Source organism: Chrysochloris asiatica, unplaced genomic scaffold (assembly GCF_000296735.1).
Source record: "Chrysochloris asiatica unplaced genomic scaffold, ChrAsi1.0 scaffold00187, whole genome shotgun sequence".
In the NCBI taxonomy this organism is placed as follows: domain Eukaryota; kingdom Metazoa; phylum Chordata; class Mammalia; order Afrosoricida; family Chrysochloridae; genus Chrysochloris; species Chrysochloris asiatica.
Window position 1 is genome coordinate 3,051,902 of NW_006408705.1, and position 12,042 is coordinate 3,063,943.

Sequence of the window (12,042 nt, forward strand, 5' to 3'; positions counted from 1 at the left end):
CTTTCTGATATTCTCTGCTTTCAGCCAAGATCCATCAGGCATCAGCAATAATATCCCTCATTCCACGGCCTCTTCTGAATCGGCTTGAACCTCTGGAAGTTCTCTGTCAATGTATGCTTGCAGGCACTTCTGTATTACCTTTAGTAAAACTTTACTCACATGGGATATCAAAGAGATTGTCCAATGATTTCCGCATTCCATTAGGTTACCTCTCTTTGGGATGGGCACAAATATGGATCTCTTCAAATCAGTTGGCCAGATAGTTGTCTTCCAAATTTCTTGGCATAACTAAGTGAGTGCCTCCTGTGCTGCCTCAGTTTCTTGAAAGATTTCAATTTTTATTTCATCAGTTCCTTGTGCCTTGTTCTTTGCCAATTCCTTCAATGCACCTTTGACTTCCTCCTTCAGTATCTATGGGGGCTGTAGTACTAACAAAATTCCTATGGCATCTCCTGAATTTCACATATATTCTTCTTTAATTCCATTTTGTAATATAATCCAATTTTCCTTATGGTTATCAGGATCAATCATACCACCCATTGCAGTAATTCCTTCTTCGTCTATTGCTCAAGACACGTAAGGAACCCTACCCAGAGAAGCAGTGATGGCAGGGATGGAGGCAGAGATGATGACATGGGGAGGTAGAGCAGCTGGGGATTTTAGACCCAGAGAGGGAGAGGGGCTGTGTGTGGATGACTGGAGGCAGGCTTGCAGGGATACCCTTTGGTTGATGGATGATGCATGGAAGGGATTGTAACCATGACAAGGAGACAATATACAACGGGATCAATGTGAAGCTGATGTCCTCCCATGTAAACTATCACATAATTTACAATAAAGCATTAAAAAGAAGAAGAAGAAGAAACTTGGATTTCTCAGCAGAAACCATACAGGCAAGAAGGCAATGGAATGACTTACACACAATTCTGAAAGAATAAGATTGCCAACTAAGAATCATGTACCCAACAAAGCTGTCCCTCAAGTATAATGGCAAAATTAGGACATTTCCTGATAAATAGAAGTTAAAGAAGTTTGTAAAGACTAGATCAACATTACAGAAAATGTTAATGGGTGTTTTTTGGACTAAGAACCAACAACAGCAGATAGCAACCTGAGATTATCATTCATGACAATACCAACCAGAATGCAATCCAGATATAGGAGTATTTAAAGTAAAACAAACCTACAAGACTGAAAGTAGGTTACCAGAGCTATCAATATATAATGAAATCAACTACAAAAGCAAAAGAGGGAATCATGGAGATACAGAACTTACAAAGCACGTGGAAGTCAAGTAGACTGTTTTAAACAGGGGGGAAAAGTTTAATAAAATATGGGGTAACCTCAAAGAAAAAGAATATACTTGCACATCAAAATTTAAAAAAGAGGAAAATCAGAAAGATTTAGTGAACATTAACACAACAGGAAAAAAAATGTAAAGAAAACCACAAACAAAATGAACTCAGCATAGAAAATTGTGTGAAACAAAGAATCCAACAGCACCACACACACACAAAAAAAAAAAAAAACACAGAAAAATGACAACAATCAATTCATACCTATTCATAATTACACTGAATGTAAATGGCTTAGATATACCAGTCAAGAGAGGGAGAGAGCAGAATGCATAAGAAAATGAGATCCTTCAATATGCTGTCTACAAGAGATGTATCAAAAAGATGGAGGCAACCTAAATGCCCATCAACTGAAGAATAGTTAAGCAAACTTTGTTATAAACACACAATGGAATGCTACAAAACATTGAAGAATAATGTTGAATCTGTGTAATATCTCACAACGTGGTTGAACGTGGGAGACATGATGCTGAGTGAAATTAGTTAATTATAAAAGGATAAACATTATATGACACCAGTATTGCAAAAAGAAAATAAAAAGGTTTCCTTGATTTAAAAAAAAAAAAAAACTATTAATGCAAACACACCTATGAATGTGGTGGAGCATACAGGGAGCAAAATGATGGAAACACTTTGAGGCAGTGAGTTGCTGGGCTTAGCTCTCAGGACCATGGTCTCAGGTGACACCATAGTCAATTGGTAAACCATAGTCCACAAAGACAGTGCTCTGCATCCTAGTTTGGTGAGTAGAGTCTGGAAACTTAATGGCTTATGAATGGCTAAGGTGCAGCTGTCGATCTTTCTATGTGTGGAAGAAAGAAGAGTGATGAGAATTGAAGATGTTTGGCATCAATTAGTTCAGCAGACAAATGGAGCATATAAATATCAGTCTCCATGACTCTAAGACCAGAAGAGCCAGATGATACCTAGCTATCACTACCAACTGCTCTGAAAAGGATCACATTAGAAGGTCCTGGATAGAGTGGGAGATAATGTGGAACAAAACTCAAAATTATAAAAAAAAAAAAAAAAAAAAAAGACTGGGCTTACTGGAGGAGCTTGCGGGGTATACCCTTTGGTTGATGGATGATGCATGGAAGGGATTGTAACCATGGCAAGGAAACGATATACAATGGGATCAATGTGAAGCTGAAGTCCTCCCATGTAAACTATCACATACTTCACAATAAAGCATTAAAAAAAAAAAAATTAGAATCAACTCAACCAAAAAACAAATAATAAGTGAAAAAAAGAAACTGGAGGAGCCCAAGACTGTGGACCTCAGCCACCCTTCAAGTATTGAGTGGTTCTCATCCTTGTGGTCCAATTTTCAACCAAGCAGTGGAAAGATATATAAAGTATATCCTGGTGTGGCGCTGTGGGCTAATGCATCAGACTGCAAAGTCATTTGAACTGCAAGGTTGGTGGTTCAAGCTCACCAGCTGCTGCTTGGAAACTCTATACAGGGTCGCTACGGGTCGGAATCGACTCAACAGCACTTAGCAACAACAACAGCATGCTACTGAGGTATGGTCACCATGAAATAGTCAACCATTCAAGATTAAAAGGGCAACATTTACCTAGGGATAAGGTCAGAAAGGTTAGGAAGGATGGAGGAATGAAAATAGGAACCTCAGGTAGGAAGTGGGATAACTGCTGTTGCCTGGAAGGGATTGCAATCATTGAGATGAAACACTGTGTGATGTGTTAAATGTAGTAAAACTGATGATCTGCTCTGTAAACTTTAACTAAATTCACAGTAAAAGTTTCAAAAAAAAGAAACAATCTGTTACGAGGGGGTGGGATTATTTATAGGTAGACACATGGTAACATGGATGATAGGGAAGGCAATATACATTAAGAGGGATGTTAACTGAGGAAAGATGAAGGTAGCAGGAAACACAGGGAGAATGCAACAAAGTGAATAGAGACAAATGCTATTAGCTTTTGGTACATGGAGGGGATTATAACCATGTAGTGAAGTAAAGTGTATGGTTTGTTGAATGTAAAACTGATGATCTGCTCTATAAACCTTCACTCAATCTACAATAAATATAAAAAGAAATCTCGAGATATTTAAACAAACTTTTATTTCAACAGTTATTAAGTAAATTTACTCGTCTTTTAGAGCCAGGGAAAAAGCAGCAAACTTTAACTGACAGTTTAGAGGGTGAAATTAATTGGCAAGATAAATATTCTGACAAATTTGCTACGTTTGTATGTTTGAAACATACTGGAAGACTCCCAGACAGAGTTGTAAAATTTTGCACCCAGATTTTTTGATATTTTTGTCATAACAGTTGTTATTGTGAAATGCTGTCAAATCAGTTCCGACTCATAGTGACCCTGAGTAGTGTTCCAAGAAGCAGGTGGTAAGCTTGAACTGCCAGTGTTTATCCTACAGCAAAATATCAGGACTTCAAAGAAGTTGTTGTTGTTAGGTGCCAGTTCATAGTTACCCTATGCACAACCGAATGAAACATTCCCCTGTCCTCCGCCAACCTCACAATCATTGTTACGCTTGAGCTCAATGCTGCTCAATATGCCAGTCCATTTTATTAGGGGGTCTTCCTCATTTTACTGACTCTCCACTTTACTAAGCATAATGTCCTTCTATTTCTCCATTGACGTATGTTGTTGTTGTTAAGTGCCATCAAGTCAGTTTTGACTAATTCTAAGGAGCAGCTGGTGAGCTTGAACCACCGACCTAGTGGTTCAAGCTGACCTTGCAGTCCAGCACATTAGCCTGCAGCACCACACCAGAACTCCAATGAAGTATATTGTTGTTGTTGTTAAGTGCCATCGTGTCAGTACCAACTCATAGTGACCCTATGCACAACAGAACAAAACACTGTCGAGTCCTGTGCCAACCTCACAATCGTTGCTACATTTGAGCCCATTGCTGCTGCCACTGTGCCAATCTATCTCATTGGGGGTCTTCCTTTTTTTCTCTGACCCTCCATTTTACTAATCATGATATCCTCTCCAGGGACTGGTCTCTCCTGATAATATGTCCGAAGTGTGAGAGACAAAGTCTGTCTGTCCTGGTTTCCAGGGAGCATTCTGGCTGTACTTCTTCCAAAACAGATTTGTTTGTTCTTTTGTCAACCCATGGCACTTTCAATATTCTCCTCCAACACCACAGTTCAAATGCATCAATTCTTCTATGGTCTTCCTTATTCACTGTTCAGCTTTCACATGCATTTGAGGTTGTTGAAAATACCATAGCTTGGGTCAGGCACAACTTAGTCCTCAAACTGACAACTTTGCTCTTCAACACTTTAACGAGGTCTTGTACAGCAGATTCGCCCAATGCAGTACATCGTTTAATTTCTTGACTGCTGCTTCCATGAGTGTTGAAGGTTGACCTGAGCAAAATTGAGTCATTGACAGCTTCAATGTGTTCTCCGTTTATATGGATGTTATTTATTGATTCAGTGGTGAGGATTTTTGTTTTCTTTACATTGAGGTACAACCCATACCAAAGGTTGTGGTCTTTGATCCTCATCAGTAAGTATTTTCAGTCCTCTTTGCTTTCAGCAAGCAAGACTGTACCATCTGCATATCACAGGTTGTTAATGAGTCTTCCTCTAATTCTGATGCCACGTTTTTCTTCATATAATCCAGCATCTCAAATTATTTGCTCAGCATGCAGATTGAATAAATAGGTGAAAGAATACAACCCTGGCGCACACCTTTCCTAATTTTCAACCATTCAGTTTTCCCTTGTTCTGTTCAAAGTATAGAGTCAAATTAATATGAGAACTCAGACTGCAGTTAATATTGTGCACTATGAAAAACGTTAGGATCCTAACTCACCAGCCACTCCTCAGAAATCCGATATAGTGTTGCTGTGAGTTGAAACTGCCTCAATAGCACTTAACAATTGCTGTTGTTGTTGTCAAGTGCCGTCGAGTCGGTTCCGGCCCATAGCGACCCTGTACAGGGTTTCCGAGGCTGTAAATCTTTATGGAAGCAGAACGCCTCATCTTTCTCCCGTGGAGCAGCTGGTAGTTTCGAACTGCTGGCCTTAAGGTTCGCAACCCGATTCATAACCACTATGATACCAGAGCTCCTTAACAATAGTGTAAGAAAAATGGAAACCCAGGTAGCAAACACAAGGTCAACTCTTAAGTATTGACAGATTTTTGTTATGTGATCCTTTAAAGAATAAAGATTAAATTTCAGTTTTAACACTACATGACCCCACTATATTTTGAGGTAGCAAATGTGTTACCCAATGAGGGGCCCCACTCTGGTTCTGTCCCCAGGATGTCTGGTCCTGGGAAGGATAGAGAGCAGAGACAATGCACCCTTCTTTGAGTTTAGAAGGTCTCTGATCACTGGCTCTCATCAAGTAGCAACAGAAGAGGATTCCATGGCATTTTAAATGTCAACTAACACAGAGAGAAATACTGACGGGGTAATTACATGCATTAGTTATCAGTTCCAGGAGCATAAGTCTTCTGTAATGGCCAGTGGAGAGTCCAAATCCCTTCCAAGAACAGGTAAAAGTTCCATGAGGACAATCCAAGAATGGATGAAAATCTCATGAGGGAAATCCAAGAACTAGTGATAAATCCTACGAGGAAGACCAGCTAAATTCCAAAAAAAGGTGATAGTATTGTGAGGAAAATCCAAGAATGGGTGAAAGTCTCATGAGGAAGCTGGTGAGTGGAGCTGGCGGGACAGTCCAGAGACAAGAGTCCAGGTGGTGACAAGGAATTAACCCAGAAGTTTTCTTTCATACTGCTAGACTTTTCTGACTCTTTTAATTCTTGTTGAGGATTTTCTGACTTTCATGATTTTAATTTTAAAACCTACCCAGTCTTTGGAGATTGCTTTATGTATTTTACTTCTGGTTTTATTCTGGTTGTGCTTTTGATTTTATTCTGGTTCATCATGCTGCAATAGAAACAACTGTAAGATATCCTTTGGGAGATTGATGTTTGAGTAGATTAGACAGCTCCATGAATGTATTTCTGAGTTGTTGGAGCACAGGAATCATCTGGTTTTGTTCTTGTTTTGATCTAGGTTTTATTAAGAGTATGAGTGTGTCTATGTATAAATTCCAGCTACACGATGACAATTATCCCAGAAGCATCCTCATTGGGAGTTTTTCAATTATAATCTTATAGGAAAAAATACAATGAAGTCTCCCTCTAATGTTGTGTGGCCACATTATCAACTGAGTTAATACTGTTGTTGTATGCCAGTGATCAACCTGTGTAGGGTTGACAAGAAGTGGCTGATGGATTTGAACTGCCAACCTAGTGGTTAGCAGTCCAATGCTTATCCTAAAGTGCCACACCAGGACTCCAAAAAATTAATGTATACATTTAAAAAGAAAAAACACTGGGTTCCTATATATTTATGGTATATGGTGTTTTATAAACTTGAGTTTTAAGATGGATATGATTTTTATGTTCCGTTTTGTTCTGAGAGCTTTCTGTACATAAGCTTCTGTTTTTTGTCTTTGTTGACATGTCTAGCAGACAGGATGAAATGTTTAACAAAAATTTCCTAACAGAAAAATGGGTTATATTTGAACTTTAAGAAAGAACTGATATTGTACATTCGGAACCTACCAGACTAAATCAATATTTCCAGAACTCTGGAAAGTGATGGAGTTCACAAACTACAACTAATCCAAAAGTCACTAAAAACAGAAATAAGCCACTCAATTAGACAAAAATATTACTATTGGGTTTTATATGGAAACACTGTGAGTGCATTTAGATTCTGTTTTTCTAGGATTTAGAAACCATTTTTTCCTCCTAATTTATCTGACAAGCAGATTTAGATTTAGAACTCTTCAGATTAAAACTTTTATTGATAAATTTAACAAGATTATAATAACCATGACTAGAAAAGCCTGGGATTATGGTTAGGCTCTGTAGGATAAGCAGTGAACCACTAACTGCAGTTTCGCTGTTCAAATCTTGAAAATCCTATACAGAGTCACTATGAGTCAGAACCAACTCAATAGCACTTAACAACAGAAAAGACTACAGTTCAATTTATGATTTCACAGAGTAAAATGCTACTGTTAAGTGTCTAAGAAAAGAGTTTCATGTTTTTAATAGATAAGTATTTCTGTGTTCATATTCACATACAACCCAAGTTGTACAGAATATAGCTGTGACTAGTCCTGGTGTGGTGCTGTGGGCTAATGCGTCAGACTGCAAAGTCGTTTAAACTGCAAGGTTGGTGGTTCAAGCTCACCAGCTGCTCCTTGGAAACCCTATACAAGGCTGCTATGGGTCGGAATCGACTCAACGGCACTTAACAACAACAGCAAGTTACTGCTTAAATATAGACAAAACCTCATAGTGTTTTTGCTGCTCTTAGTACAAGATCTTTCAGGTGTTTTTGTGGATTGTTTCAGACCATTGGCATAGTGTTGGTGCTTCTAGTTTGTTCCTTCTGAACTTTGAGTCTTACAAAGAAACTGATGCTTAGGGGCCATTTCATTTTGAACTGTGTTCCTTTAAAGGGTTCAGTTTGTTTAGAGAAATGGACTCAAATGAAAATGTTGGATGTCAAGCAACATTTACCATTGGTCATTTTGTTTGGTCTCCTAAGCAATGTTAGTGTGGAATACCTAGCTAATGGTTGTGATTGAGTTGTTGCCCCCTTGTTGCGCTTTTTCATTACAGATCCTCACGAGGGATCCAGCCTCAGATCAAGACAATTTTCAGATCAAGTGATTCCTTCAATGTAACTTTGTCCCACAGTTGTGGTGATCAAGGAATTTCTGTGGAGGTTCATGATCAAAGCTAGAGCTATTATGTGGGAATATACACAAACACACACACAAATTCTTTTGGGGTTTGTTTTGACTATTTCTGAGAAAGTGACTCGTGACCATTGGTAGAGGACAGTTTGGCCTTAAAAGAATATTTAGAATGTTTTAGATAGACTTTCTACAAGGCGATGCACCATATGTTATATTACGAATCATATATTTTTCATAGATGAGAGAAATATGATCCCCAACCTTACCTGATTTTACCCTAAAATGTTATATGGTGAAAGAGACATCAGAAAGACTCTAACACAACCCTGCTAAAATTAACCAAGCTTTGCTGTGTTTAAGTTTAAACACATTTGTCACAGGTTGAAGGAACTAGAACATTCCTTTTCAACTTAGAACAAACCGGCCCTAGTGGGCAGAAACAGAAGACAGCTATTTTCAAGACTTCTGAGGTTATTCGACTTTATTCAGATTTCTGTTGCTTTTAAGGTGGCTTATCTAGTAATTTGGGGTTATGAACTGATTAAATTTTTAAAAAAAGTTGAATGTCTATTTTCATGTCCTTTGTTACATGCCTTAGGTTTCTATAGACTAATAGGTTACCTTAGTGAATACATGTTATTTTAAATCATTAAGTAAATATACTGTCCATGAAATAATCATCTCCATGAAGAGTAATAATATTTTAAATTTCTGTTCTACATATAGCAGGCCTTTGTTATCAGCAAGTTAGAGGGAAAGAAATGGCTTTGTTCAATTCTACCAAAAGTTTGATAGAGATGTCACTCTATCAAGTTTGATAGAGATGTCACTCTATCAGGGAGACCTGATGAAGAAACTGCATGGCATATGGTGCCATGAGTTTAAAGGGTTTGCTAATGCTCTCATCTAGGAACCAAGCAATGTCCAAGTTTTATTCATTGCAAAAAAAATTATTAATTAATACAAAGCTACTTCAAAAAGTTTGTGGAAAAGTGAAATTTTTCCATTAACTTTTGAAGCCCCCCTCATACCCAGTGTGCTGCTGTGGGTTAGTGCACTGGATTGCAAAGTCGGTTTGAACACAAGGTTGGCAGTTCAAGCTCACCAGTCATGTGTCGGAAACCCTATACAGACAGGGTTGCTATGAGTCGGAACCAACTTGATGGCACTTAATGACAATAACATACTAAATAATCAACAGATGCATTCTTACTTTAACTTATCTATTCAAGAAATAAATACATTATTGTTTATCTACTGAGTTTGACGTTCACCAATAAGGAAGAAAGGCAAAACTGCTATGATTTTCTTAGAGGTTTATCTTTCAGTGAAGTGCGGTGACAGACAATAAGCAACCAACATTAATGTATGTTGCTAAGGGCCATTGAGTCAGTTCTGACTCACAGTGACCCTGTATAGAGTTTCTGAAGTGGTAAATCTTAATGGAGCAGAAAACCTTATCTTTTTTCATGTGAAGCAGCTGGTGGCCTCGAATCACACACCTGTGGTTAGTAGTCCAGGGCTTATTCTACAGAGCCGCAGCACCCATTGTGGATATGTGTTGTGGAGTCAGTTCTGACTCATGTGGTGGTGGTGGTGGTGTGCCTTGGTTCCAACTCATAGCGACCCTGCATAGGGTTTCTGAGGCTATAAATCTTTACTGGAGCAGAAAGCCTCATCTTTCTTCTATGGAACAGCTGGTAGCTTTAAAATGCTGATCTTGAAGTTAACTCATAACCATACGTTACCAAAGCTCCTTCATTAATATTTTGGTGGTGGTTATGTGCCATGAAGTAGGTTCCAACTCATATCGATCCTGTCTAGTGTTTCTGAGGCTGTCAATCTTGACGAGAGCGGAATGCTTCATAGTTCTCCCAAGGAGCAGCTGGTAGATTCGAACTGCCGAACTTGTGGTCAGCAGCTCAGCTTGTAATCCACTATGCTGCAAGAGCTCCTTCATTAATATATTGTTATTGAGTCATCACGGTATCCCAGCTAGTGCTCATCCGCCACGGCGAGAGCATCTGGAACCTGGAGAACCGCTTCAGCGGTTGGTACCACGCGGACCTGAGCCTAGGGGGCATGAGGAGGCGAAGCGCGGAAGACAGGCACTGCGAGATGTTGGCTATGAGTTTGACATCTGCTTCACCTCAGTGCAGAAGAAAGAAATCCGGGCCCTCTGGACAGTTCTGGATGCGATCGACCAGATGTAGCTGCCAGAAGTGAGGACTTGGCGCCTCATTGAGAGGCACTTATGGGGGTCTGACTGGCTTCAATAAAGCAGAAACTGCTGCCAAACATAGCGAAGCCCAGGTAAAGATCTGAAGGCGTTCCTATGATGTCCCACCACCACCGATGGAGCTGGACCACCCCTTCTACAGTATCAATAAGGAGCGAAGGTATGCAGACCTCACTGAAGATCAGCTACCCTCCTGTGATAGTCTCAAAGATACTATTGCCAGAGCTCTACCCTTTTGGAATGAACAAATAGTTTCTCAGATCAAGGAAGGGAAACGGGCCTTGGTTGCAGGCCATGGCAATAGCCTTCCGGGCATTGTCAAATATCTGGAAGGTCTCTCTGAAGAGGATATCATGGAGTTGAACCTGTCCACTGGTATTCCCATTGTCTATGAGTTGGACAAGAATTTGAAGCCCATCAAGGCCAGGCAGTTCCTGGGGGATGAAGAGACCATGCATAAAGTCATGGAAGCTGTGGCTACCCAGGACAAAGTCAAAAAATGAAGGCACGCAGGCTGACTCCTGTCCTCAGGAGCGCCCTCCCAGCCCGTCCCCTTCCTCTGCACTGCTCCCGGCACATGTCACACAGACCACTTCTGTAGGCATCTTCCATTGTAGCTGCAGGTGAGGGACTGTGGCCTCCCATTTCAGTTATTTTGTCTCCTGCACCCTCTCCCTTCATACAGACTAGTCTGACTGTCACCTCTGGGGCATGCTCCCCAGCCTAGGGCCTGAGGAAGACTCCTTTCATACAAGAAATGAGAGGTAGTAGCTCTGGGGTTTGTTTACCAAGGACCTGCTTAGGTAGGGAATAGGGAGGAACCATGTTAGGCTACTACCAATAAAGGGAACAAGAGAGCCCATTCCTGGTGTCAGGAGCCAGTGGGCCTGTCTGGGGCACCCTAGTTATTTCAGTGGAAGATGAATACAACAAAATAAATTTTAAAAAGTATATTTCCTCCCTGACCCCAGAAGGTTGGGATCAACCCTGAACGTTGACATTAAAGCATTTTTACAAAAAGGAAAAGTATATATAAATAAGACAAAATGAAAACCCTTCTGGGATTTCTAGTGACAGCTGAAATAATAGTACATGTGGTCATCAGAAACTAAGCCATTCCTTTCACCCTGTGGGACTGGCTCCTTGACTTCTAAGGGGTAGGGACTTACCCTGCTATGTATTAGAATCCTTCCCCTACCTCCCTGCTCTACAGCAGTGAAATGCCTATTATCATCTCCAAATGAGTCTTTTCATGTGATTTCTGAATCATATTCCAGTTGCTTTGTCCTGCTACTTGGGCCCAGTACTCAGTGTGAGCCTAACTGTACTAAGTCTTTTTTCCAGATCAGTATAATAAAGGAGTAACGTGCAAAAAAAAAAAAAAATATATATATATATATATTGTTGTTGTTAAGTGCAGTTGAGTCCACTCGGACTCATAGCAACCCTGTACGGGGTTTCTGAGGAGCGACTAGTAAGCTTGAATGTCCGAACTTGCAGTTCAAACTGACCTTACATCCCAGTGCATTAACCCACAGCACCACACCAGGACTCCAGGACGATATTAGGCATATATTAAGCATATTAGTATATTAAATAAGTAAATCATAAGTTAGAAACAAGACTTCATTTGCATTTATCCTGATTCAACCCCCTACTGAGAATCTAAATTTTAACAAGATCTCCAGTTGATTTTATGTGTTGTTTTT

The 12,042-nt window shown here is 39.8% G+C and overlaps 1 pseudogene; it reads left to right on the forward strand.

The window, feature by feature from the left end:
- LOC102814514 overlaps nucleotides 1–10,836 on the forward strand; it is a 44,560-nt pseudogene extending 33,724 nt beyond the window's left edge.
- Nucleotides 10,837–12,042: the final 1,206 nt, after the last annotated feature.